Here is a 12,742-nt window from a genome sequence, read left to right on the forward strand (position 1 = left end):
AGCTTTGAGTTGAGAATTTTTTTTTCCAGATACCCAAAGATTTCTCTGTTGAATTTTATTTTGATTTGATTCCATTTTCACATACCTGCAGCCCATTCACATCTGGGACATTTTCATACTAACGAGTGACATGACACCAGTGAGCGAAAGTGAGTAAACGGGCCCAATTTTGACATTTTCACTCAAGGGGGGCACTCACTTTTGTTGTCAGCTATGCAGACATTAATGGCTGTATGTTGATTTTTTATGAGGAAGCAAGCCTATTCGCATTGCGGCAAAGTGTTCTATGAAAAGAATATTTACCATATGTAAAGGCTGTCACTGTTTTGAGATATCATAATAAACAATAAAACAAATAAGCAGTGCCTCTCTAGTTTCTGCATAACCCAAGCCAACATACGCTTAAACCCGGGAGTTGGTTCCTGCGTCATTACATAGCCATCTGTCAGCAGGCACACCGCTTTGGCTATGTTTATGTGTACGCATATACTGAACATCACGTGCCAAACAACGCACCCGTGACCCTAGTGAACCCCCCCCCCCCCGCCCCGCCCCGCCCGGCGCACAGCGGGCCACCAGGGTTCCGCATCATGCGCTACATTCAATCAATAATGGAAGTGAAAGGTTTTCATTCACTCTTTTTTTTCTCCATCTACTCCCACGTAATGGTGGCGCTCATCTGCCAAACACTGATGTCATTGTCCGACAGCGCATGATGAAATGATGAACATTTAAGGCATAATCCCACAGTGTAATCCGAACTCGTCTGATGTGCCTACACAGAGACCATTTGTTTGGCCGTCTAACATGCAAGTTTTGGACTGGGATGGAGCACACATTTGCGCTTCAATCAGCTTCCAATGGTGATCTCACATGAAAGATGTTTTCTTTCAGTGAGTGAGTGAGTGAGTGTGGAGTTGCTGAGTGAAGCAGGGAGGGCTGGCAGTCGGAGAGGAGCAAAGTAATTCTTCCCAGCAAAGCGCAGACGGTCGTGCTTGAGCAGGAGCTGCAGTTACATCCCCTCTTTTCCTTCTTTGCGTTCTAGACTGCGAGCATTTTCTAATCATCGTCTGTTGCCCTCCCAAGGCCAGACGGATCCACTGGTCCCATTTTGGATAGTTTGGCTGCAAACGAGCACGCCCACATTTCTCCAGAGCCGCCACAACTCAAGGTAAGAACTCACTGGTGCATGATACACGGCAAGCGGAAACATCAAAGAAAGGTTATGTCATGATCATGCCGACGATGATGAGGGTGGTGGTGCGAGTGCCAGCAGTTGTGCATGGCAAAATCAATTTGCTAGAAATATACTTGTTGATTTGCCTGTAATTTCCTGCATGCAGAAAATAGCCGTAAAGTGTAACTATAGTTTTTGTTGTTGTTGTTTTTTGGGGGTTGTTTTTGCCCTTGCATTGAATATCATACGGCTTTTCTTTTCCGTGGTGGATGGAGAGTCCTTTTTGGTTCTGTTCACTTTTGAGTGCTTTAGTTGCGCCATCCTGGGATCTGTTGACTGAAGGCTTATGTGGAATCAAGGCAGATGCTCTGGGGTTTTAAGTGCACGTTTGAAATAACTGCAAACAAAAAAAGAGAGGGAGGGGCTAGTTCATCTAAGTATGATCTGTGCATTAAGTGCCATCAGCAACATTTCTCATTGCAACGATTTGAAATAATCAGAATTTGTTTATAGTTGTTCCGTCGGGGAACATGTAGTAGTTCATCATTTTATATATATTAAAAAAAAAAAGAGCTGAAGATTGTGTGCGCGTCAGGTATAATATCACTAGCGGGGAAAGTAAAAGGATTACCAAAAGGATTGGCCTGCAGGAATAATGTGAGTGTGAAATATTAATCTATTAATCTCATCTATGGCATCACTGCCTCCTGATTTGCAGAGCAGTATTTTATTTATATTTGGAATCATTTCCAGAGACCTCTTTTCAAGTTTGTAGAGAGGATTCAGCCTAAAGGGGAAAAGGCTTTCAAAAGAGGTGTGTCTTCGGTCCTTTTCGAGTACCGGTACCCGTTTTTTAATGGTTAAAAAAAAAAAACAATGGCCGTGCACCATGCACGCAGTGTGGAGTGCATCAAATAAATGGCCGCCAAATGTTTATGTTATCTTTTGTTGTGTGACAGCTGATTTAATTATTTAATCTTGAGATTGATGTTGAGCATATATGCATATATATCTATATATATATTTATATAAATATATGCATATATATGCATATATATATATATATATATAGTTTCGAAACCAATGCAAGGTGTGACTATACAGTATGAATTTAAATATGAATCTAAAATAAATTGTTAATTGAATAAGTCTCCAATAATGATAATTGAAAAACTGCATTTTTTTAATGATTTTTTTTGTTTGTTTTTTACAACTGTTGTCCTAAATTCAATCTGATTGTGCATGTGTACCAAATGAAACATCTAATTTGTGCATTGCTACACAGGAATCATCTTTTGTGATTTTGCCACATAGTTTTCTGGCTGTTTTTACAAATGTTATAGAATTCAGATTCGATTATGGTTGGTAGGAAATTTTAGCCGCAGGCCAAGGTCTTTATTTTGGTGCAGATTTCTACGCAGGTGTGAAGCTTGCTTTTTATGTGCTTTCCATTTTGCTGGGTTGAACTGGTGACCTTGCTGAATGAAAAAAAAATTACAGCGTGTATTTCATGGCCATCTATTCATATGCGAATTCTCTGCAGATATATATTTTCACTGATTTCTCGCTTTTGCCACGCAAGTCGCTAAAAAACTCATTAAAGGAGCTGCCTCTTTTTGTGTTGTTTTCATTCATCTGATTTGTTTTGTTCTTTTGGTTTCAGGACGTCATTGATTGAAAACAAGGAAACATAAGCATGGTGTAATCAGTAGCATTACTGCTCACAGATCACTTTTAGAGAATCTTTTTGTTTTGTGACCAAGGTCTCTTTTATTAAATGTATAAAATATACAACCATTAAACCTAAAAAAAGAGCATTATTATCATTTAAATTATTCAATGCAGGATCAAGATAGTGCCGCATATCTGGTTCTGGCCAAGCGGATAAATAACATTTCAACCGATTTATGATTTGATCAATTGCAGATCTAACAGCAAGCTCTGTGTTTGGTGCTCTATGGACATCAATATCTCATTATCGTGTAATGCGGCAGAAACGCAGTAAGATGTGCAAAAATGCTAATGTTTTCCTTCGCTATGCGATTGAGAATACGCTCCAGCTGAATCTATTCCTTATACAGGCGAGTGGAATATGAGTAAACAAACAATTAGCTTTTTTTCACACATCCAGGTTAGATAAGTGCCTGCTTTAGGATACGCTGAAAACACGACATATGTTTCCCCTAACTTTATTTGGTGCCGGAGGTTCCTTATGTCCGTGTTCATTTTATGCCTCCTTGTATCTCATCTGCAGCCCCTCCTTGTCCTGCTGAATCCCTTGCACATCATCCTGCCTTTTATCTCTTCCATCTAAAACTACCCACCAATTTATTTTTGATGTGCAAACAACCTTGTTAAACATTTACTGAAGGAATTAAGTAAGAGGGCAGCAGGTAGACGGAGAGTCAAGAACTAACCTGCTGATGAGCAAGTCAAATAAAAGTGATGAAAATTTCAGCAGAAAATGCAGAGAGATCATAAACAATTGGCAGGGTGGTGCAATAAAAAAAACATGTTACTAAAATCAAAGTACACATGACACAGAAGAGAAAACTTGAGCAAGCACAGCATTTAGGAGAGCAAAAGATCAAAGCCAGCCAGCACGGATGATCAAATAGGCATACAGCAAAATATTAAAAGTTACAAACAGACATTGTGACGGCTGGCTGGTTTTATTATAGATAGGGTTGTGGATTGTGGCACAGTTTATCAGTGATGCCAGCAGATGATATCCACCCACTGGCCAACTGATTCTTAATCATCAGTTTGTTTACATTCAAAGCCTGAGCCATACTTGGCATGTGTGCAAGGCTACAGGTTTCTTTGGGTGGGACTGCATTTTACACACACGTTCTTGAAAAAGATACAGTACATACTGTGCAGCAACCCCCATCTCTGAAATAGCAATATAAAGCGCCTTATTGCATTACATCACATTCCCCAAACGCAGAAGCACCACAGCTTGTATGCTAAATGCGATCGAGTGATTCACTACTGTTAACCATCTTTGACTGTTAGCCATTATTCCTGAAATTCACTCAAATGAAAGGAAGACAAACTAAGGATGAGGGAAAACCGATACCAGGTATCGCTTTCATGCTGACACCGAACCTAGTTTAAGGTATCGAGCCCTCATGAAGGCTGCCGATTCTAGTCACCAAGACCAGTTGGTGGATCCTACAATTAGGAAGTAAATGGCATGTGAGGTTGATAGAACATTTTTCTTAGTGAACTGCATTCCTGTTATCCTCCTATTAACTCATTCACTCCCAAAGACGTTTTTAAACGTCTTTTCAGACTTGGTCTAGAACTGGCTGGTACTGAATGAGTTAAGATGTGTTTTCTGTATTAGTGTGTTGCCACCAAATTTTAGACATTTTTTTGCTAAGTAAATTTGTACATGGCTAACACAACATTTTTCGCCTTAGAATTTCATTAATGTCCATCATCTCATATGGTTATGAAGAGCCAATTTATACAAGTCTACATATGTATGTAATGTTTATATTAATGCTTAAAGTGCATTACGCTACCTACACTTGTTATTTCCTCATTCAATATGGGAGGTATGCTGACTTTGTTCATTGCAGTATTTACCTGCTATCATCGACTGAGAAAAATGAAAGTTCTTATTCAGTGCATTATTAAGGGCTATCTTTTCCTGTTGAATGCAATGCAGGTAAGATAAGATATCCTTTATTTGTCCCACACTGGGGAAATTTACAGTTTACAGCAGCAAGATTGTGGGTAGAAAGAAGAAAGAAGAAAAACAAAGTGTTTGCATTCACAAAATAAATGTTACAGTTTCAATGTACACCTTTCAATTAAGTGCAATATAAATATAGATATAGATAGGTGGCTGTGCTATTTAAAATTATTTTTCACATCATTTTATTTTTTTATTCAGCAACCTGACAGCAGTCGGTAGGAACGAGCAGCGGTATCTCCCCTTTTTGCAGCGCGGTTTCAATTTAATGTACATGAATACATAATAAATATCAATGTATTAATTTATTTTGAACAAAGACTAAAACTCGGGGAGTTGTTAGTTTAATGTTGCACTTTTGTTCATTTATTACAAATGAAAGAGTGAGTTTCTGTTTTAGTTCTGTACTGCAGATTGACTGTTCTGGTTTTTGCCAGAAAAAATAAATGATTTAAAATGATCTCTCATTGGTTTAATTAGAATGGTATGTATCAAAAGTACTGGCAGTATTGGTTACTTGATATCAGTATCAGTGAGTACTGAAGAAGACGGGATCGATCTGGAAAAAAATTGTACCCAAACAAGAGTTCTGTCTCAAATGGTCATAGAGGAAATGAGAATGACTTGGAGAATCAAGTAAAAAGGTCAAAAGAAGAGGTATTGAACAACAAGGAGCCGATAGGCCAAAACTAAAAATGAAAACACAGCATTCAGATGAGAAGGCAGAAAAGGAGCTGATTGGCAGAGTGATGTGTCTAGGTGAGTGAAACCAATGACCAGCTAAAACGGACAAATAAAATCAAAATATTTAAACGTCATTATTATTCTCACACAATAGCACAAAAAAGAAAACATGTTTTTCTGAATACCCCGCGACATTAGTGGGGATAAGCAGGAGAAGAAGCGGATGGATGGGACTTTTAACTAAAACCAAACTGCTGTGAAAACCTGAAAGTGCAAGCCTGTGTTTAAAGCTCTTTATTCGACCCATAAACTGGGCACTCATAAACAAACCACCACAACATGGGAAAGAAGATGCGATAAACTCATGAATTCTTCATGAAATCTTTTGCGCATTTGTGTATATCCTGTATTCAGGCAGCCAACCTCCCTTGTCCTGCTATTGTACCTAGACACTTCACATGTCCACAGTCCATTTCTTTTGATATGAAACTACTGTTTTTGTCTCAGGGTGATTGGGAAGCTATAGATATATATTAGAGCTGTCAGTTTAGCGCGTTTTTATTGGCATTAATTTAAATGAATTTTAACGGGATTATTTTTTTTCTCGCGAGATTAACGCGGCACACATCACAAGCGGATGTTACATTGCTCTGTAAATACATCAGAAACAATACAACAAGTGCGCTGCAGAAGTCCACGCCCATGTCTGTTTTGCCAGCCAAGGCAGCGCGCGACAACGAAAATGGATATTGGAAAGTTGGAAAGTTTACTTTTAAAAAGTTGCCAGATTGCTCCACTGACAAGACCAAAGTTACCTGTATCATACAGGTATACGATGTATGCCACTGACGCGATTGTTACTTCTTTGGACCTATTTTTTGTGGAAGGTTACAGTGTACCGTGTCCATATAAATAGAGCGAGTGGAGCTTCTCTGTGTTCGTCTGACAGTGACGGTGCGCTGCAGTGGTAGCAACCTAGCGAAAGTAGAATGTCTCCAGTGTTGTCAGCGAACCAAGTGTAGTCATCCGAAATGATCTCTACACAAAACCGTAGAGAGACTTCCGCGCAAGAAGGACCAACACAATCAACATAGCCTGACTGCTGTGTTCAAAGCAAACTTGAGAAAAACGAAGTATGCAACCATGGCTTAAATCCACTATAGGTTGAGTTCTAGTTTACCTTAGATGTGCACTTTATAATGTTATATTGCTCTGTTTTGATTCCATGAAAAGAGCTGTTAAAGCAGCTGTTGTGTGACAAAATATTTTTTTCACTGTTGTTGCTGGACAGTGATATTGTGTGAGAGATTGCTCCAAGTGAAAAATGTTCATGTAAAATTGAAAATCGAAATTGTTATTTCAGTAAATATTTGCATTTTTCACATAGAAAACGGATTAATGATTCAATGTTGATGAGAGCATTAAAATGGGGAAAAATAGGACAAAAGAAAATAAACGTAAATTCAGAAACGATAAAAAAATGCATGAGTAATCACGATTCTTTTTTTGTGAATTTGAGTTAATTATGACAGTTGCATTTTTAATTAGATTAAATATTGTATTCGTTTGACAGTTATATATATATATTAGAGCTGTCAGTTTAGCGCATTTTTATTGGCATTAATTTAAATGAATTTTAACGGGATTACATTTTTTCTCGCGAGATTAACACGGCACACGTCACAAGCGGATGTTACGTCGCTCTATAAATACACCAGAAACGAAAGAACGAGCGCGCTGCAGAAGTCCACGCCCATGTCTGTTTTGCCAGCCACGGCAGCGCGAGACACCGAAAACGGATACTTAAAGAGTTTATGAATGGAAAGTTTACTTTTAAAAAGTTGCCAGATTGCTTCACTGACAAGACCAAAGTTACCTGTTCTTCTCTCTCTGTGTATCATACAGGTATACGATGCATGCCACTGACGCGATTGTTACTTGTTTGGAACTATGTTGTGTGGAAGGTTACAGCGTTCCCTGTCCATATAAATAGAGCGGGTGGAGCTTCTCTGTGTTCGTCTGACAGTGACAGTGCGCTACAGTGGTAGCGACCTAGCGAAAGTAAAACGTCTCCAGTGTTGTCAAACCAAGTGTAGTCATTCGAAATGAGGTAGACACAAAACCGTAGAGAGACTTCCGCGCAAGAAGGACCAACACAATGAACATATCCTGACTGTGTTAGAGAGAGTGAACCCCCCCTTTCAGAATGGTTTGCCCCTGCAGCACGGGGAAGTGCGTGTGCTTGTTTGTACGGCCGGCAGTTTCGAATACAGCGGCACATAATGAACACTGGTGTCTGGTGTCTCGTTATTTTTCAACAAACATACAGAAACAGACTGCTGTGTTGAAAGCAAAGTTGAGAAAAACAAAGTATGCAACCATGGTTTAAATCCACTATAGGCTGAGTACTAGTGTCCCTTAGATGTGCACTTTATAATGTTATATTGCTCTGTTTTGATTTAATAAAAAAAACTGATAAAGCAGCTGTTGTGTGACAAAATATTTTTTCACCATTATTGATGGACAGTAATATTGTGTGAGACATTATGTGTGAATAACTGCACCAAGTGAAAAATGTTCATGTAAAATTGAAAATCGAAATTGTTATTTCAGTAAATATTTGCATTTGGCACATAGAAAACTGATGTTGATGAGAGCATTAAAATGGGAAAAAATAGGACAAAAAATGTAAAAGGAAATTCAGAAACGATAAAAAATGTGTGAGTAATCACGATTAATTTTTTAGTTCATTTGAGTTAATTATGACAGTTGCATTTTTAATTAGATTAAATATTTTAATCGTTTGACAGCTCTAATATATATGTACAGAGAAAGATATATATATATATATATATATATATATATATATATATATATATATATATATATTATAGTGTGGAAAACCACACTTGAAGCCAATGGCAAGCCACTTACCCAAGTGTCCATCAAATGTGGCATATACCAAGGTGATGCACTCTCCCCACTGCTGTTCTGCATAGGACTGAACCCCCTAAGCCAAGTAATCACCAAGACAGGCTATGGATACCGCCTCAGAGCAATGGAGCTACAATCAGTCACCTCCTTTACATGGATGACATAAAGCTGTATGCTAAGAGCGAAGGGGACATAGATTCCCTGATCCACACAACCAGGATCTACAGCAGCGACATCGGGATGTCATTCGGGCTTGAGAAATGTAGTCGGATGGTGACTAAGAGAGGAAAGGTAGTCCGCACTGATGGGGTCTCACTCCCTGAAGGAACAATAGCAGACATTGAGGACAGCTACAAGTACCTTGGTATACCACAAGCCAATGGCAACCTCGAACTGGCAACAAGGAAAGCGGCTACGGCCAAATACCTCCAGCGAGTGAGGCAAGTCCTAAGAAGCCAGCTCAATGGCAAGAATAAGACCCGGGTAATAAACAGCTATGCCCTGCCAGTGATCAGATACCCTGCAGGAATAATAAGGTGGCCAAAGGAAGAGATTCAGACCACGGACGTTAAGACCCGAAAGCTCCTAACCATGCATGGAGGGTTCCATCCCAAATCCAGCACCCTGAGACTGTACACAAGCCGAAAGGATGGAGGCCGGGGACTAGTGAGTGTGAGAGCCACTGTCCAGGATGAAACATCCAAGCTCCATGAATACATCAAGGAGAAGGCTTCAACGGATGACGTACTCAGAGAATGTCTCAGACAATGGGGAACAGAAGATGAGGCGCTGGAAGAGGGACCATCATGGGAGGACAAGCCCCTACACGGGATGTACCACCGGACCATAACTGAAGTGGCTGATCTCAAGAAGTCCTATCAGTGGCGAGAGAGGGCTGGCCTGAAGGACAGCACAGAGGCACTCATCCTGGCTGCTCAGGAGCAGGCCTTGAGCACCAGAGCCATCGAGGCCCAGATATACCACACCAGACAAGACCCAAGGTGTAGGTTTTGCAAAGAGGCACCTGAGACGATCCAACACATAACTGCAGGGTGTAAGATGCTGGCAGGGAAAGCCTACATGGAACGCCATAACCAGGTGGCTGGCATAGTCTACCGAAACATCTGTGCGGAGTATGGACTGGAAACCCCAAGGTCAAAATGGGAAACACCTCAGAAGGTGGTGGAGAATGACAGAGCGAAGATCCTGTGGGACTTCCAGATCCAGACTGACAAGATGGTAATGGCGAACCAACCAGATATCGTGATCATAGATAAAGGGCAGAGGAAAGCCGTTGTAGTGGATGTAGCGGTCCCTAGTGATGGAAACATCAGGAAGAAGGAACATGAGAAACTCGAGAAATACCAAGGGCTCAGAGAGGAGCTGGAGAGAGCCTGGAAGGTAAAGGTGACAGTCGTGCCTGTGGTGGTCGGAGCACTCGGGGCAGTGACCCCCAAACTAGATGAGTGGTTGCAACAGATCCCGGGAACAACATCGGACATCTCAGTCCAGAAATGTGCAGTGCTGGGAACAGCAAGGATTCTGCGCAGAACCCTCAAGCTTCCTGGCCTCTGGTAGAGGACCCGAGCTGAATGAGGGACGGACACCACCCGAGGGGTGAGATGAGGATTTTATATATATATGTGTGTGTGTGTGTGTGTGTGTGTGTGTGTGTGCACTGCACATAACAGCAGTGCACAATGGCTGGGGACTCTGAGAGAGGAGCGCAGCAACCTCCCTGAACAGAACCCAGTTACCATAACAGTGGCAGACATACAATACAATACATTACATGAAAGAGTTTCAGATATGAAGAACTGGACAGCACCAGGCCCGGACATGGTCCACACCTACTGGCTAAAGATACTCAAAGCACTCCATGAGCGCCTAGCAGTACAAATGAACCAGCTGCTGAGGGATGGGACTCCCCAGAATGGCTAACCGAAGGGCGAACGATCCTGATCATGAAGGATCCCTCGAAGGGTGCAGTTCCATCCAACTATCGGCCAATAACCTGTCTCTCCACAACATGTAAGCTCATGTCAGGCATCATTGCGGCTAAGATAAGTGGACACGTGGATCAATACAGGAACGAAGCACAGAAGGGCATTGGTAGAAATACCAGAGGAGCCAAACATCAGCTCCTGGTTGACAGAACAGTCGCACAAGACTGCAGGTCCCGACGTACCAACCTGTGCATAGCCTGGATTGATTACAAGAAAGCCTATGACTCAATGCCACATACATGGATCACTGAATGGTTGGAGTTGTACAAGGTGAACAGGACCCTAAGAGCCTTCGTTGCGAACTCGATGAGGATGTGGAAAACCACACTTGAAGCCAATGGCAAGCCACTTACCCAAGTGTCCATCAAATGTGGCACATACCAAGGTGATACACTCTCCCCACTGCTGTTCTGCATAGGACTGAACCCCCTAAGCCAAGTAATCACCAAGACAGGCTTTGGATACCGCCTCAGAAATGGAGCTACAATCAGTCACCTCCTCTACATGTATGACATAAAGCTGTTTGCTAAAAGCGAAAGGGACATAGATTCCCTGATCCACACAACCAGGATCTACAGCAGCGACATCGGGATGTCATTAGAGCTTGAGAAATGTAGTCGGATGGTGACTAAGAGAGGAAAGGTAGACCGCACTGAAGGGGTCTCACTCCCTGAAGGAACAATAGCAGACATTGAGGACAGCTACAAGTACCTCGGTATACCACAAGCCAATGGCAACCTCAAACTGACAACAAGGAAAGCGGCTACAGCCAAATACCTCCAGCGAGTGAGGCAAGTCCTAAGAAGCCAGCTCAATGACAAGAATAAGACCCGGGCAATAAACAGCTATGCCCTGCCAGTGATCAGATACCCTGCAGGAATAATAAGGTGGCCAAAGGAAGAGATTCAGACCACGGACGTTAAGACCCGAAAGCTCCTAACCATGCATGGAGGGTTCCATCCCAAATCCAGCACCCTGAGACTGTACGCAAGCCGAAAGGAATCAGGCCGGGTACTAGTAAGTTTGAGAGCCACTGTCCAGGATGAAACATACAAGCTCCATGATAACATCAAGGAGAAGGCTCCAACGGATGACGTACTGAGACAATGTCTCTGACAATGGGGAACAGAGGATGAGGAGCTGGAAGAGGCAGCATCATGGGAGGACAAGCCCCTAAACGGGAAGTACCACCGGACCATAACCGAAGTGGCTGATCTCAAGAAGTCCTATCAGTGGCTCGAGAGGGCTGGCCTGAAGGGCAGCACAGAGGCACTCATCCTGGCTGCTCAGGAGCAGGCCCTGAGCACCAGAGCCATTGAGGCCCAGATATACCACACCAGACAAGACCCAAGGTGTAGGTTGTACAAAGAGGCACCTGAGACGATCCAACACATAACTGCAGGGTGTAAGATGCTGGCAGGGAAAGCCTACATGTAACGCCATAACCAGGTGGCTGGCATAGTCTACCGAAACATCTGTGCGGAGTATGTACTGGAAACCCCAAGGTCAAAATGGGAAACACCTCCGAAGGCGGTGGATAATGACAGAGCGAAGATCCTGTGGGACTTCCAAATCCAGACTGACAAGATGGTAATGGCGAACCAACCAGATATCGTGATCATAGATAAAGGGCAGAGGAAAGCCGTTGTAGTGGATGTAGCGGTCCCAAATGATGGAAACATCAGAAAGAAGGAACACGAGAAACTCGAGAAATACCAAGGGCTCAGAGAGTAGCTGGAGAGAGCCTGGAAGGTAAAGGTGACAGTCGTGCCTGTGGTGGTCGGAGCACTCGGGGCAGTGACCCCCAAACTAGATGAGTGGTTGCAACAGATCCCAGGAACAACATCGGACATCTCAGTCCAGAAATGTGCAGTGCTGGGAACAGCAAGGATACTGCGCAGAACCCTCAAGCTTCCTGGCTTCTGGTAGAGGACCCGAGCTGAATGAGGGACGGACACCACCCAAGGGGGTGAGACGAGCTTTAAAAAAAAAAACGAGCTTTAAAAAAAATATATATATATATATATATATATATATATATATATATATATATATATAAAAATCCTCATCTCACCCTTCGGTATATATATATATATATATATATATATATATATATATATATACACACATGTCTGCTTATCCTCACAACGGTACTAGGCGGGTTTATTGTGTTCTTCTACTTATTCTATCATAAATAGAGACCGCTGGTTGGGGTGATTACAATTGATGTGTGAT

The 12,742-nt window shown here is 42.0% G+C and overlaps 1 protein-coding gene across 2 annotated transcripts in view; it reads left to right on the plus strand.

Moving 5' to 3' along the window:
• The first annotated feature begins 650 nt into the window (after positions 1-650).
• camkvl (CaM kinase-like vesicle-associated, like) overlaps positions 651-12,742 on the plus strand; it is a 44,559-nt gene continuing 32,467 nt past the window's right edge. Inside the window, exons 1-2 of one of the 2 annotated variants that reach the window (XM_052057205.1) lie at positions 651-961; positions 1,046-1,171. The gene's annotated coding sequence lies outside the window, so the exon portion shown is untranslated. Of the gene's footprint in view, positions 962-1,045; positions 1,172-1,201; positions 1,835-12,742 lie in introns of those variants that run through there. The other variant, XM_052057207.1, reaches the window with a different exon arrangement.

This window comes from Hippocampus zosterae, chromosome 2 (genome assembly GCF_025434085.1).
Source record: "Hippocampus zosterae strain Florida chromosome 2, ASM2543408v3, whole genome shotgun sequence".
Taxonomy (NCBI): Eukaryota; Metazoa; Chordata; class Actinopteri; order Syngnathiformes; family Syngnathidae; genus Hippocampus; species Hippocampus zosterae.